Source organism: Mytilus californianus, unplaced genomic scaffold, assembly GCF_021869535.1.
Source record: "Mytilus californianus isolate M0D057914Y unplaced genomic scaffold, xbMytCali1.0.p SCAF_10, whole genome shotgun sequence".
Lineage (NCBI taxonomy): Eukaryota > Metazoa > Mollusca > Bivalvia > Mytilida > Mytilidae > Mytilus > Mytilus californianus.
The window spans coordinates 15308490-15325485 of record NW_026262582.1 but is presented as its reverse complement, the minus strand read 5'-3'; the positions used below and the strand labels follow the sequence as shown (position 1 = coordinate 15325485).

The 16996-nt window shown below is 35.1% G+C and overlaps 2 protein-coding genes across 2 annotated transcripts in view; both read left to right on the top strand.

Annotated features, from left to right (window-relative positions):
• The window catches only part of LOC127717677 (nicotinamidase-like), a 165781-nt gene that overhangs the window by 22288 nt on the left and 126497 nt on the right, over positions 1 to 16996 (top strand). The window lies entirely within an intron of this gene.
• Positions 1 to 16996, top strand: part of LOC127717671 (transient receptor potential cation channel subfamily M member 1-like) — a 314087-nt gene that overhangs the window by 285405 nt on the left and 11686 nt on the right. The window lies entirely within an intron of this gene.

Sequence of the window (16996 nt, the reverse complement as noted above, 5' to 3'; positions counted from 1 at the left end):
ATCATTGATGTCAGTTTCCTCATTTACCTCACGATTCTCTGCTTTGATTCCAAACAAGTACTGTCAACGTATATTTGTTCCGCCTAACAGAAGTTCCCCTGGAAACTTTGTTATAAACAATGTCATAATATCTGTTCCTATTGGAACAAATATTCTATACCGTTTATTCCGTAAGGAACAAATACTGTAATATTTGTTCCAGTGGATATAATATTACAGAATATTTCTTCCACTTGGAACTTTTATTATGAAGGGACTTCTATTTCGTGACAGTACAACATAAAATTAGACTGGTTCCTTGTCCTTTATCTAATTATCTCTACCAGTCTACTTGACTGGCAAGTAGGGTGACTCCGATGCCCGTATGTTGCAAGGGAGATAACCAGCCTACATATCAAAGTCCAAACATGTTTACCTACACATGTAAAATACATTTGTCTTTAGGGAAGTTTGCTTGCTGTACGTACAACATTATTGTTAAATATGGAACAACAATTGATAATTTAAAGGAATTTTACTGAATGATAATCATAATCAATTCAAAAATCTTTTGTTTTGAATTGAACACAAACACTTCAGAAGAAAGTGAATTAACGAAAACACCAAACTACATAAAAAATTAAAAGTGCAAAATCAAAAGCTCAAACACATAAACAAAATGGAAAACAACTGTCATATTCCTGAATTGGTACAGATATTTCCTTATGTAGAAAATATTGTAATAAACTAAGTTTTATAGTTAGCTAAACCTCTCACTTGTATGATATTAGCGCAAAATCTATTGTATACGCCAAGAAGACAGCAACCTTACGACACAAACAAATATCAACAGAAGGTCTTTTGTAACTATTGAGTTTTTATCAAAAATAACAAAGTACGCTAATTATCTATGTATCTTTTGATTTCTAAGCTTAGAGAACTGAACATTTCACGCGGGGATAGATAAAAAATCGTACTTAGTAAATTGGAGATGTTAAGTTTTAATGATTTAATACTTCTGAGGTAAAATGACCTTTAAAATGGGGATACAATTATATGGGAAGAAAAAAAATAAAAGAAATACATCTATTTCCAGGTTTTCATCCCATTAATAAAAACACGTTCTTTAATAAATCCATCGAGAAATTAATTAGAAAAAGGGAAAAAGAGAAAAAAAAAAATAGTGTGGTTGACAAAAATATAAAATTCCAAAACAAAATCCAGAAAATCTCTCGAGTACCAAAAACGATTTACAGTCGGGATGTAAATCATAGTGTTAATACTAGTACTATCTCTGATAACCTTAGAGCTCTTTCGACTAGGACTTGCAAGATTGTTCTCACTTTCTGTTCCCGTTAACATCCCGGATGTTATATGTCGCACCACGTGATTTTGAAAGTTGTATTACGCCAGTATCACCACATCCACATGCATAATTCATAGCCGTTCTTTGAGAATTGTCAACAGCATTTATTTTTGCTCCGTTACCCAGAAGACAAACTATAAGCTCCTCCTTTTTATGTTGTTGTGTTTCATCGACGATGCTATCGCAGACGGCCATAAGCGGTGTTTTTCCAGAAGAAAGCTTAGTGTTCACTTCTGCACCCCCTTCAATAAGAATGGAAGCCAGTTTGGTTCTTTTTCTTGCAATGGCTGCAAATTGTTTGTCCGTAAAAAGTTGGTTGTCTGTATCAACTTGGTCTGTCGTAACAATTTCTGGTGCAATATCCTCTAAATGTATGTGCGAAGAACGAGGATGTTGCAAATCCAGATCCATGAATTTTATCAAAATATAGAGAGTACGACTTTTTATTTTGATTTTAGATAGTGCTACTTTCTTTTTATAGAATCATCTCAATATATCTATCCAATCAGCAAATGGAAAATATTCTAGCCAATTAAGTCAAAGCACAAAGGTGTTAGTTAAAAAAAAATTTCAAGTAGGGATTGTCAATAATTTACCGTAAAATGGTTAAGTGGTAAGCTGTATTTACGTAGTTTGTGTTTGTATTTTAAAGTGAATAAATGTCATAGTTTGCGTCAAATCTTTAACAAATAAAAAGCCTATAGTTAGAATGAAGGCTGGGATGTGAAAACTTCAAAATCAGCCAAACGGTTTTCAACTAAAGTCTAAGACTAAATATCTTATATTTATCAATATTTTGACACAACGTGGAAATGACCAAACTTTGGGGATATAGTAGAGGAATTAAAAACAAAAAGAGACAATGATGGGATAAAAGTATTTAGACTGGAAGAACTGCTTCCATATCACAGATAAGAAATCTGTCCTCAAACTATGTGAGAAAGAACTCAAATACAGAGTCTATTCAGCTTACCGTTACTCTGAAATAAACCAAAATATGATGAAGATCTTCAAAAAGCCATAGCTGCTATAGATGCCTTGCAGTACCATGCTGACATGGTCAATATTGCTTTGGCAACTGAAAAGGATTAACTGATAATCTATGTAACCATTGATGTATACATACCCAGGATATTGCTATTCACCTTATTCTATGAAAATTATAAAGAATCACTTGATAATTGTATATGCTCATTTACGGGACGTATCATAGTATACTTCTGTCCGTCATTTTGTCAGTCTGTCTGTCCGTCTGTCCGTCCGTTGTCAACATGTCGGACAATAACTCAAAAATACTTTAACCTATTTACATGTAACTTGGTGAATGGTTTATATCTATTGACATAAGCTCCCTTTCGATTTTCATAAATTTTAGATTTTATGTTTTCGAGTTAAGAGGTTTTATTCATCAAAAAAAGGGGATTTCCCAGCTTTCTAACAATAACTCAAAACTACTTTGAGCAGTGTGCATGAAACTTAGGCAAATTATTTATATCTGTTGAAGTGAGCTCCCTTTCATTTTTTATAAATTTTAGATTTTACGTTTCCGAGTTTCTGTTAAAATAACCTCCCTTTAGATTTTGAAATTATTGACATAAAATTAGCATTGTAAACTGAAAACAATTGTACATATTGGCTACAAAGCAAGGAGAAAAATTACTATTTTGAATACTTTTTAAAAATCTGATAAACAAAGGGAGTTAACTTAATTCTGAAAAATGTAAATTTATTCCAATTACATTCTTTATGATTATTTGATATTTATGACCCTTTAATTTGATAGAATTTAAAAAAAACTTTGAATACATTTATAACATTGAGTTTTATCTGATATTTTCAACCTCTTAAAGTTCCTGTTATATAAATCATCAATACTTGAAAATCGTATGTTTGCAACATGCTTAGATGATACCCAGATCCAACCAACCACCCTAAATCACCTTAAAGCACCAAACTTCATTTTCATACAACTGCACATGCATATTATTCTTTGCGGTTTCTTTTTTTTATAAATTTTTGTGTATCTTTATCTAGACCAAATGATAATATCGGGTAGAATTGAAATGTTTCCTTCAAATTTTTCAAAAGCTCAAATGGCAATGCCACTTGATTTTAAATTAAAAATTTTCAAATGTCCTTAGCAACCAAGATGTTTTAAAATATTGTTTGATTCTTTGTAGTCTCTCATATAAAAACCAAATGTTAATGTCCATTTAAAATGAGTCACTTTTTGCGTTATTGAATTGTCAATAGTTGCTTCATTTTCTCAATTTTTCAGTTTAAAAAAAAAGGGGGAGGGGGCATTTGATTGCAAATATTTTTCATAATATTCAAATGCAAAGCAAAAACTGTGAATACATAAGTACAACAGTTTTGTATTTTAATCTGATCATTTCAACAACTCAACCTCTTCATGTTTCTGTTTTATAATTCAGAAATATTTGTTTAAATACTTTCATAGAAAAAGGATTTGTTTGCAACATGCTGAAAATGACCCCCTCCCCCAATCATCTTAAAGCACCACACTTTATTTTCTAACAACTTTGTATGCATATCATTTCTTTGTGGTCTACTTTTTATTAATTTTTATGTAGACCAAATGATAATGTCTCGTAGATTTGATTTGTTGCAAAAATGTGTCATCTAATTTTTTTTGCCTTAAGCTAAAATTGTTTGCCAACCGAAAACAGAAAGATTTTTAAATGTCTTTAGCAATCAAGATATTTTAAAAGAATTATTTGATTTTATGTGTCACTTTTATAATCATTGAGTAAAAACCCACTTTCAGTGTTCATTTTGAATAAGTCGCTGTTAGCTTTATTGAATCGTCATAAGTTGCCTAATGTTATCAGTTTTGTAAATTTGGGATTTTTCTCTTTTTTAGAACAAAAAGCATATTATTTCAACTTCTTTGTTATAAATGATTGAAAAAATACACATCTAAGAAATGTGAAAAGAAAAAAATGATATGGGATGTACATGTTTTGGTAAAATCATTTCTTGTACCCCCTCATCCATTTTCTCAACATTTTGGCTAATGAGACTAACTTGATTGGTAATCAAATAGAAAATTTTATTCAAATTTTATTACTCAAAAACTACTTATTGTAAATACACTATGTTTGCACAGAGTTAAGTTTGATTATAATATTTTTTTAAATTCATTGATATTTTCCACTTGTATCACATGTTTTGAAATATAACCGTTACTTGAAAAACGACCGCAGTGACCTAAAATATCTAGACGTTATAAATGAAGCTGTTATACTGCTACTTGGTAATAGAGAACTCAAGCCTATTGAAAATAAGGGTAATTTACTCGTTAACAATTTCATGTCGTACTAAGTACATCTTATCTTGAAATCTTGTGTAATAAAAAGAGCAGCCATAGAGTACAAAAACCAAGTAAAGTATTTAAAAGGCGAAACATTCAGAGCTTGTTAAGTTTATATAGCCTACATACGTTCATGTGATTTATATGTTCATTTGCTGTCAATTTATTGTTATAAAATGTTGAATTATTCTAATCACGAAGTTTCATCTACCACAGTCATAGATTGCCTTAGCCGTATTTTCGGAATTTTCGGTTTTTAATGCTCTTCAACTAAGTTTTTTATTTAAACTCCCAACTGAGTTGATTCGAGCGCCAAAGATGAGTTTTATGTAGACGACACCCGTGTCTGGGTTACCAAATTATAATCCTTGTATCTTTGATGATTTATTATATTTATACTATATAGATATAAGAAGATGTGGTATGAGTGCCAATGAGACAACTCTCCATCCATGTCACAATAGATATAAGAAGATGTGGTATGAGTGCCAATGAGACAACTCTCCATCCAAGTCACAATAGATATAAGAAGATGTGGTATGAGTGCCAATGAGACAACTCTCCATCCAAGTCACAATAGATATAAGAAGATGTGGTATGAGTGCCAATGAGACAACTCTCCATCCAAGTCACAATAGATATAAGAAGATGTGGTATGAGTGCCAATGAGACAACTCTCCATCCAAGTCACAATAGATATAAGAAGATGTGGTATGAGTGCCAATGAGACAACTCTCCATCCAAGTCACAATAGATATAAGAAGATGTGGTATGAGTGCCAATGAGACAACTCTCCATCCAAGTCACAATAGATATAAGAAGATGTGGTATGAGTGCCAATGAGACAACTCTCCATCCAAGTCACAATAGATATAAGAAGATGTGGTATGAGTGCCAATGAGACAACTCTCCATCCAAGTAACAATAGATATAAGAAGATGTGATATGATTGCCAATGAGACAACTCTCCATCCAAGTCACAATAGATATAAGAAGATGTGGTATGAGTGCCAATGAGACAACTCTCCATCCAAGTCACAATAGATATAAGAAGATGTGGTATGAGTGCCAATGAGACAACTCTCCATCCAAGTCACAATAGATATAAGAAGATGTGGTATGAGTGCCAATGAGACAACTCTCCATCCAAGTCACAATAGATATAAGAAGATGTGGTATGAGTGCCAATGAGACAACTCTCCATCCAAGTCACAATAGATATAAGAAGATGTGGTATGAGTGCCAATGAGACAACTCTCCATCCAAGTCACAATAGATATAAGAAGATGTGGTATGAGTGCCAATGAGACAACTCTCCATCCAAGTCACAATAGATATAAGAAGATGTGGTATGAGTGCCAATGAGACAACTCTCCATCCAAGTCACAATAGATATAAAAAGATGTGGTATGAGTGCCAATGAGACAACTCTCCATCCAAGTCACAATAGATATAAGAAGATGTGGTATGAGTGCCAATGAGACAACTCTCCATCCATGTCACAATAGATATAAGAAGATGTGGTATGAGTGCCAATGAGACAACTCTCCATCCAAGTCACAATAGATATAAGAAGATGTGGTATGAGTGCCAATGAGACAACTCTCCATCCAAGTCACAATAGATATAAGAAGATGTGGTATGAGTGCCAATGAGACAACTCTCCATCCAAGTCACAATAGATATAAGAAGATGTGGTATGAGTGCCAATGAGACAACTCTCCATCCAAGTCACAATAGATATAAGAAGATGTGGTATGAGTGCCAATGAGACAACTCTCCATCCAAGTCACAATAGATATAAGAAGATGTGGTATGAGTGCCAATGAGACAACTCTCCATCCAAGTCACAATAGATATAAGAAGATGTGGTATGAGTGCCAATGAGACAACTCTCCATCCAAGTCACAATAGATATAAGAAGATGTGGTATGAGTGCCAATGGACTCTCCATCCAAGTCACAATAGATATAAGAAGATGTGGTATGAGTGCCAATGAGACAACTCTCCATCCAAGTCACAATAGATATAAGAAGATGTGGTATGAGTGCCAATGAGACAACTCTCCATCCAAGTCACAATAGATATAAGAAGATGTGGTATGAGTGCCAATGAGACAACTCTCCATCCAAGTCACAATAGATATAAGAAGATGTGGTATGAGTGCCAATGAGACAACTCTCCATCCAAGTCACAATAGATATAAGAAGATGTGGTATGAGTGCCAATGAGACAACTCTCCATCCAAGTCACAATAGATATAAGAAGATGTGGTATGAGTGCCAATGAGACAACTCTCCATCCAAGTCACAATAGATATAAGAAGATGTGGTATGAGTGCCAATGAGACAACTCTCCATCCAAGTCACAATAGATATAAGAAGATGTGGTATGAGTGCCAATGAGACAACTCTCCATCCATGTCACAATAGATATAAGAAGATGTGGTATGAGTGCCAATGAGACAACTCTCCATCCAAGTCACAATAGATATAAGAAGATGTGGTATGAGTGCCAATGAGACAACTCTCCATCCAAGTCACAATAGATATAAGAAGATGTGGTATGAGTGCCAATGAGACAACTCTCCATCCAAGTCACAATAGATATAAGAAGATGTGGTATGAGTGCCAATGAGACAACTCTCCATCCAAGTAACAATAGATATAAGAAGATGTGATATGAGTGCCAATGAGACAACTCTCCATCCAAGTCACAATAGATATAAGAAGATGTGGTATGAGTGCCAATGAGACAACTCTCCATCCAAGTCACAATAGATATAAGAAGATGTGGTATGAGTGCCAATGAGACAACTCTCCATCCAAGTAACAATAGATATAAGAAGATGTGGTATGAGTGCCAATGAGACAACTCTCCATCCAAGTAACAATAGATATAAGAAGATGTGGTATGAGTGCCAATGAGACAACTCTCCATCCAAGTCACAATAGATATAAGAAGATGTGGTATGAGTGCCCATGGACTCTCCATCCAAGTCACAATAGATATAAGAAGATGTGGTATGAGTGCCAATGAGACAACTCTCCATCCAAGTAACAATAGATATAAGAAGATGTGGTATGAGTGCCAATGAGACAACTCTCCATCCAAGTAACAATAGATATAAGAAGATGTGGTATGAGTGCCCATGGACTCTCCATCCAAGTCACAATAGATATAAGAAGATGTGGTATGAGTGCCAATGAGACAACTCTCCATCCAAGTAACAATAGATATAAGAAGATGTGGTATGAGTGCCAATGAGACAACTCTCCATCCAAGTCACAATAGATATAAGAAGATGTGGTATGAGTGCCAATGAGACAACTCTCCATCCAAGTCACAATAGATATAAGAAGATGTGGTATGAGTGCCAATGAGACAACTCTCCATCCATGTCACAATAGATATAAGAAGATGTGGTATGAGTGCCAATGAGACAACTCTCCATCCAAGTAACAATAGATATAAGAAGATGTGGTATGAGTGCCAATGAGACAACTCTCCATCCAAGTAACAATAGATATAAGAAGATGTGATATGAGTGCCAATGAGACAACTCTCCATCCAAGTCACAATAGATATAAGAAGATGTGGTATGAGTGCCAATGAGACAACTCTCCATCCAAGTCACAATAGATATAAGAAGATGTGGTATGAGTGCCAATGAGACAACTCTCCATCCAAGTAACAATAGATATAAGAAGATGTGGTATGAGTGCCAATGAGACAAATCTCCATCCAAGTAACAATAGATATAAGAAGATGTGGTATGAGTGCCAATGAGACAACTCTCCATCCAAGTCACAATAGATATAAGAAGATGTGGTATGAGTGCCAATGAGACAACTCTCCATCCAAGTCACAATAGATATAAGAAGATGTGGTATGAGTGCCAATGAGACAACTCTCCATCCAAGTCACAATAGATATAAGAAGATGTGGTATGAGTGCCAATGAGACAACTCTCCATCCAAGTCACAATAGATATAAGAAGATGTGGTATGAGTGCCAATGAGACAACTCCCCATCCAAGTCACAATAGATATAAGAAGATGTGATATGAGTGCCAATGAGACAACTCTCCATCCAAGTCACAATAGATATAAGAAGATGTGGTATGAGTGCCAATGAGACAACTCTCCATCCAAGTCACAATAGATATAAGAAGATGTGGTATGAGTGCCAATGAGACAAATCTCCATCCAAGTAACAATAGATATAAGAAGATGTGGTATGAGTGCCAATGAGACAACTCTCCATCCAAGTCACAATAGATATAAGAAGATGTGGTATGAGTGCCAATGAGACAACTCTCCATCCAAGTCACAATAGATATAAGAAGATGTGGTATGAGTGCCAATGAGACAACTCTCCATCCAAGTCACAATAGATATAAGAAGATGTGGTATGAGTGCCAATGAGACAACTCTCCATCCATGTCACAATAGATATAAGAAGATGTGGTATGAGTGCCAATGAGACAACTCTCCATCCAAGTCACAATAGATATAAGAAGATGTGGTATGAGTGCCAATGAGACAACTCTCCATCCAAGTAACAATAGATATAAGAAGATGTGGTATGAGTGCCAATGAGACAACTCTCCATCCAAGTCACAATAGATATAAGAAGATGTGATATGAGTGCCAATGAGACAACTCTCCATCCAAGTCACAATAGATATACGAAGATGTGGTATGAGTGCCAATGAGACAACTCTCCATCCAAGTCACAATAGATATAAGAAGATGTGGTATGAGTGCCAATGAGACAACTCTCCATCCAAGTCACAATAGATATAAGAAGATGTGGTATGAGTGCCAATGAGACAACTCTCCATCCAAGTCACAATAGATATAAGAAGATGTGGTATGAGTGCCAATGAGACAACTCTCCATCCAAGTCACAATAGATATAAGAAGATGTGGTATGAGTGCCCATGGACTCTCCATCCAAGTCACAATAGATATAAGAAGATGTGGTATGAGTGCCAATGAGACAACTCTCCATCCAAGTAACAATAGATATAAGAAGATGTGGTATGAGTGCCAATGAGACAACTCTCCATCCAAGTCACAATAGATATAAGAAGATGTGGTATGAGTGCCAATGAGACAACTCTCCATCCAAGTCACAATAGATATAAGAAGATGTGGTATGAGTGCCAATGAGACAACTCTCCATCCAAGTCACAATAGATATAAGAAGATGTGGTATGAGTGCCAATGAGACAACTCTCCATCCATGTCACAATAGATATAAGAAGATGTGGTATGAGTGCCAATGAGACAACTCTCCATCCAAGTAACAATAGATATAAGAAGATGTGGTATGAGTGCCAATGAGACAACTCTCCATCCATGTCACAATAGATATAAGAAGATGTGGTATGAGTGCCAATGAGACAACTCTCCATCCAAGTCACAATAGATATAAGAAGATGTGGTATGAGTGCCAATGAGACAACTCTCCATCCAAGTCACAATAGATATAAGAAGATGTGGTATGAGTGCCAATGAGACAACTCTCCATCCAAGTCACAATAGATATAAGAAGATGTGGTATGAGTGCCCATGGACTCTCCATCCAAGTCACAATAGATATAAGAAGATGTGGTATGAGTGCCAATGAGACAACTCTCCATCCAAGTAACAATAGATATAAGAAGATGTGGTATGAGTGCCAATGAGACAACTCTCCATCCAAGTCACAATAGATATAAGAAGATGTGGTATGAGTGCCAATGAGACAACTCTCCATCCAAGTCACAATAGATATAAGAAGATGTGGTATGAGTGCCAATGAGACGACTCTCCATCCAAGTAACAATAGATATAAGAAGATGTGGTATGAGTGCCAATGAGACAACTCTCCATCCAAGTAACAATAGATATAAGAAGATGTGGTATGAATGCCAATGAGACAACTCTCCATCCAAGTAACAATAGATATAAGAAGATGTGGTATGAGTGCCAATGAGACAACTCTCCATCCAAGTAACAATAGATATAAGAAGATGTGGTATGAGTGCCAATGAGACAACTCTCCATCCAAGTCACAACAGATATAAGAAGATGTGGTATGAGTGCCAATGGACTCTCCATCCAAGTCACAATAGATATAAGAAGATGTGGTATGAGTGCCAATGAGACAACTCTCCATCCAAGTAACAATAGATATAAGAAGATGTGGTATGAGTGCCAATGAGACAACTCTCCATCCAAGTCACAATAGATATAAGAAGATGTGGTATGAGTGCCAATGAGACAACTCTCCATCCAAGTAACAATAGATATAAGAAGATGTGGTATGAGTGCCAATGAGACAACTCTCCATCCAAGTCACAATAGATATAAGAAGATGTGGTATGAGTGCCAATGGACTCTCCATCCAAGTCACAATAGATATAAGAAGATGTGGTATGAGTGCCAATGAGACAACTCTCCATCCAAGTAACAATAGATATAAGAAGATGTGGTATGAGTGCCAATGAGACAACTCTCCATCCAAGTCACAATAGATATAAGAAGATGTGGTATGAGTGCCAATGAGACAACTCTCCATCCAAGTAACAATAGATATAAGAAGATGTGGTATGAGTGCCAATAAGACAACTCTCCATCCAAGTAACAATAGATATAAGAAGATGTGGTATGAGTGCCAATGAGACAACTCTCCATCCAAGTCACAATAGATATAAGAAGATGTGGTATGAGTGCCAATGGACTCTCCATCCAAGTCACAATAGATATAAGAAGATGTGGTATGAGTGCCAATGAGACAACTCTCCATCCAAGTAACAATAGATATAAGAAGATGTGGTATGAGTGCCAATGAGACAACTCTCAATCCAAGTAACAATAGATATAAGAAGATGTGGTATGAGTGCCAATGAGACAACTCTCCATCCAAGTCACAATAGATATAAGAAGATGTGGTATGAGTGCCAATGAGACAACTCTCCATCCAAGTCACAATAGATATAAGAAGATGTGGTATGAGTGCCAATGGACTCTCCATCCAAGTCACAATAGATATAAGAAGATGTGGTATGAGTGCCAATGAGACAACTCTCCATCCAAGTAACAATAGATATAAGAAGATGTGGTATGAGTGCCAATGAGACAATTCTCCATCCAAGTAACAATAGATATAAGAAGATGTGGTATGAGTGCCAATGAGACAACTCTCCATCCAAGTAACAATAGATATAAGAAGATGTGGTATGAGTGCCAATGAGACAACTCTCCATCCAAGTAACAATAGATATAAGAAGATGTGGTATGAGTGCCAATGAGACAACTCTCCATCCAAGTAACAATAGATATAAGAAGATGTGGTATGAGTGCCAGTGAGACAACTCTCCATCCAAGTAACAATAGATATAAGAAGATGTGGTATGAGTGCCAATGAGACGACTCTCCATCCAAGTAACAATAGATATAAGAAGATGTGGTATGAGTGCCAATGAGACAACTCTCCATCCAAGTAACAATAGATATAAGAAGATGTGGTATGAATGCCAATGAGACAACTCTCCATCCAAGTAACAATAGATATAAGAAGATGTGGTATGAGTGCCAATGAGACAACTCTCCATCCAAGTAACAATAGATATAAGAAGATGTGGTATGAGTGCCAATGAGACAACTCTCCATCCAAGTAACAATAGATATAAGAAGATGTGGTATGAGTGCCAATGAGACAACTCTCCATCCAAGTAACAATAGATATAAGAAGATGTGGTATGAGTGCCAATGAGACAACTCTCCATCCAAGTAACAATAGATATAGGAAGATGTGGTATGAGTGCCAATGAGACAACTCTCCATCCAAGTAACAATAGATATAGGAAGATGTGGTATGAGTGCCAATGAGACAACTCTCCATCCAAGTAACAATAGATTTAAGAAGATGTGGTATGAGTGCCAATGAGACAACTCTCCATCCAAGTAACAATAGATATAAGAAGATTTTGTATGAGTGCCAATGAGACAACTCTCCATCCAAGTAACAATAGATATAAGAAGATATGGTATGAGTGCCAATGAGACAACTCTCCATCCAAGTAACAATAGATATAAGAAGATGTGGTATGAGTGCCAATGAGACAACTCTCCATCCAAGTAACAATAGATATAAGAAGATGTGGTATGAGTGCCAATGAGACAACTCTCCATCCAAGTAACAATAGATATAAGAAGATGTGGTATGAGTGCCAATGAGACAACTCTCCATCCAAGTAACAATAGATATAAGAAGATGTGGTATGAGTGCCAATGAGACAACTCTCCATCCAAGTAACAATAGATATAAGAAGATGTGGTATGAGTGCCAATGAGACAACTCTCCATCCAAGTAACAATAGATATAAGAAGATGTGGTATGAGTGCCAATGAGACAACTCTCCATCCAAGTAACAATAGATATAAGAAGATGTGGTATGAGTGCCAATGAGACAATTCTCCATCCAAGTTCCAATTTATAAAAGTAAACCATTATAGGTCAAGGTACGGCCTTCAACACGGAGCATTGGCTCACACCGAACAGCAAGCTATAAAGGGCCCAAAAAAATTACTAGTGTAAAACCATTTAAACGGAAAAACCAACGGTTTAATCTATGTAAAAACGAGAAACGAGAAACACGTATGAACTACATAAACAGACGACAACTACTGTAATCAGATTCCTGACTTAGGACAGGTGCAAACATTAACCCATTTTGCAGAAACTGCAATCGCATGATAATTTGAGAAATATTTTTGCCAGACCGATGGAACACTTTCCTAAGTACATATCATTAACAAATGCACAAAAACACAGTTAGATTTAAACAATACTCATCCTGTTATCATTGAAAAGATAAAGACACAAATAAGGTTAATTACTTGCATGGAAATATTATTACCATGCCTTTTCTTTCTTTGTTCATTTCGACAGAACGAATACGCGTTTTAATACCTCATGTAAAACAACCGGAACATAGAAATTATATTATGTTACCATTTACGATTCAACTGCAAACTCACGGTAATGAAAAAATATCACATCTCTATCAGAGTGATGTCTGGTATCGTCATTATAAAATTGTGACTCTTGAGGTTGCAAAAGTGTAGCAGTGCGTCTCATTATCCAGAAGCTATATATACCCTCTTTATTAGTTGTGCTAGTGGAGTACTTTTTTGCCTGAGTTGGTAGAGCGGTGACCTAATGCTTTGCTGGCAATGATATTTTGTACTTCATTTCAAGGAAAAATTTTAACTACATGTATGGATAAGAACAACTTTCGTTAAAATAACATTCAAATGGTCTTTTGGTACAAAATCAACTATATAAAATCACCTAATTCACTTTAAGACTAGATGCAATGAATCAAACTCTGACTGTTATCGTATGCTGCTAGTATATGCGAATAGATACCTGTCCGGGTTTGGCTATACTGTTGGTTCTTGTGGGTTATATCAGCTGTGAAACGTTTGTATAGGGTATTAAAATTATGAATAGTTTGACGTCAAGCATTACTGAAGAGACATTAGTTGTCGAAATGCAAATCATTACCTACCGTTTTATAAGATATGACTGTACTCTTATCGTTATCATTGTCATATACAAGATTGTGGTGAAATTTGTTATACGGTCTTAGACAAAATAAAACTCATTGTTGTGTATTGTATGATGTAGGATAGTACTCTACATTTACAAAAAATACCGCTTAGGCACCGATAATAATAATAGGTAATATTCTCATATATTTTCTTTGTTATACTTTTCAGGGCCCATATTTCCCTTTAAAGCTCTTTTTATTTGGGCAGTGCTTATGAATCGAAGGGAGATGGCTGAGCTATTTTGGAAAAAGGATAATGATTTTATATGTAAGTATGATTTTCAAATATTATATATGCATCGTTTGTGTAATTTACTAATTATTGTCCTTAAAATATCCGTTTGAATCATACGTTAAAGGCATGTTTATTTATAAACAGCCTTCACTGCACACACTTTGTTTTTTTCTGGACTCAGCTTTTACTTAGCTACGTATGTTAGAGACCAAAAGATTGGAACTTCAAAATTATAAAACGATTAATAAAACCAAATGGAGTTTGAAACCATAACATAATTAACGAGCTGTAAATGTCCAGCTAAAAACACCATTTAAATCATGACAGTGTATCTGGCAAGTGAAACCTCCGGGTACTTTCCGTACAGTACCGGTAAATAGCAATAATTATATGGGTAAACCTATATATACCGCATAGCAAGCTATGAATAGTTGTTTTTACATTGTCATCCTTTGGTCTGTCTTGGTGGATAATTGTCGGTAGGCAACTATATCACTTCTCCTTATTTTATACTGTATTATTTTCTTCTTACTTTTAAACTCAGTGACCGTGTTATCCAGTGTTTCCCATATCAGTCTTTCTGTCTTTTTATTCATTCAAAATACAACAGTTGGCAAAGATATAATCTAAATATCAATTTTCGCTCTTTGAATATAGTATACTAGGTTATTCCTTTAAAGGACTTGATAGATTAATGCAGTGCGGATAATTTATATGTGCTTTGTCAGAATTACATTGGTACCTATATCGATTAGTATATTAAAAGAACAGCGTGACACTAGTATATACGTAGACGTTTATAGCGCATGTTACTTGCCTAACTATTTGCTTAAAAATGTATGCACATTTTGTCATGCAGGAATACTTGTTACGCTGTATGAAAATAAGATTTGGGGAATACATATAGCTACGATTTAGGGAAGTAAATTTAAAATGTTAATGATTTATTATGTGTTTTCTTCCAACATAAACGATTGAAATATTATCATTGATATCAACTACCATTTAAAAAAAAATACGAATTTAAATCGAAAATGTACGGAGAAATGAAAACAGCACCTTTATAAATTTCGCGCGTTCGAATTGCTTTTCTGGATTTTCCTTCATCACGCACTCCCAAACCAGAAAGGTATAAATACGTAGCCCCATTAGGAGCTATCTGAAGGGAAATGTCAACACTATTTTACAGGTATTATGAAACCCTTGCATACAATGTGATGACAGAACTGTATTGCAAAGATAAATCCAAAGCCAGACAACTTTTGGTGAAAAAAGTTGAAAGATATGGTTATGCAACAATATTTGAATTAACTGAACACAACAACCTAATGAAGTTTATTGGACACACTGCATGCCAAACTAAGTTGAATATTATTTGGAAGGGACAAATTTCAACTTATACTTCATACTTGAAGGTATTTTCAAATATCTCTTATAATAGTTGACTTAAGAAATATTGTGTTATTCTATTTGCTGCTCCAATAGGATGTATATGTAGCGGTAATTCCCTTGACTTAGTTTAATTACACCTTTTTGAATTCATCCTTATTCGTTGGGTACCAGTTTTTATGGGTTGAAGCAAAACCACGAAATCGAATGTTTACCTAAATGCTTTAATGGAAACCTTTCCCAAAACCGCGAAATCAAATATCCACGAAAATACGAGTTTTCTGAATACACGAAAATTGATACCCACGAAAATATATGAATCCACGGGAACCAGCCTATATGAGCACTTCTAGAAGAGTACCCCTTTTATTAGAGTGGTAACTTACTGTGTCAGGGATCCAAAGTTCGAACCACAGCTTGTACATCAGTACTTTTGGAAGACAAATTGACAAAAATTATTGACGAAAAGAACGTTTTGAAATGTGCATATTGTGCATTTAATTCATTCTGATGTTAGCGTAATATAATTTCAAATTTCAACACGCAATTCCCCTTTTTGGGAAACATTTTTCAAATGAGTAATGATATGGTGTATCTTCTCACAATTCTTAATCATGGTAGAAGTTATAAAGAAAATGTGCTTATGTATAGTCATTTCTCGGTTTTAATTGATATGTATAAAAGTACTTTTTTGTAGGTAATTTTTGGCGCTTTCCTACCTTTTTTGATACAAAGCATGATGATTCAAGACGAAAAAGAAAAAAAATCTACACATGAGTCACCTAACAGCTGGCATGCATTATATCCGGGCAAAACTTTGCCAAACGGTATACAAAACCCATCGACAAAACCTGGATCTGAAGAATCTCAATCAAAACGAGCTGAAAATTGGAATGGTATTGCATTTCATCAAAGAATTAGAAATATTTATTACTTTTACAGCGCACCTGCAACCAAATTCATTTTTAATGTAGTAAGTGTTATTCTATTTCTATATATAAAAAGACTCATTTTTTAAATTTTATCTCGAATATCACTATAAATAAGCCAAGTCTTCATGAAATGGTTTCAACTGACAAGAAC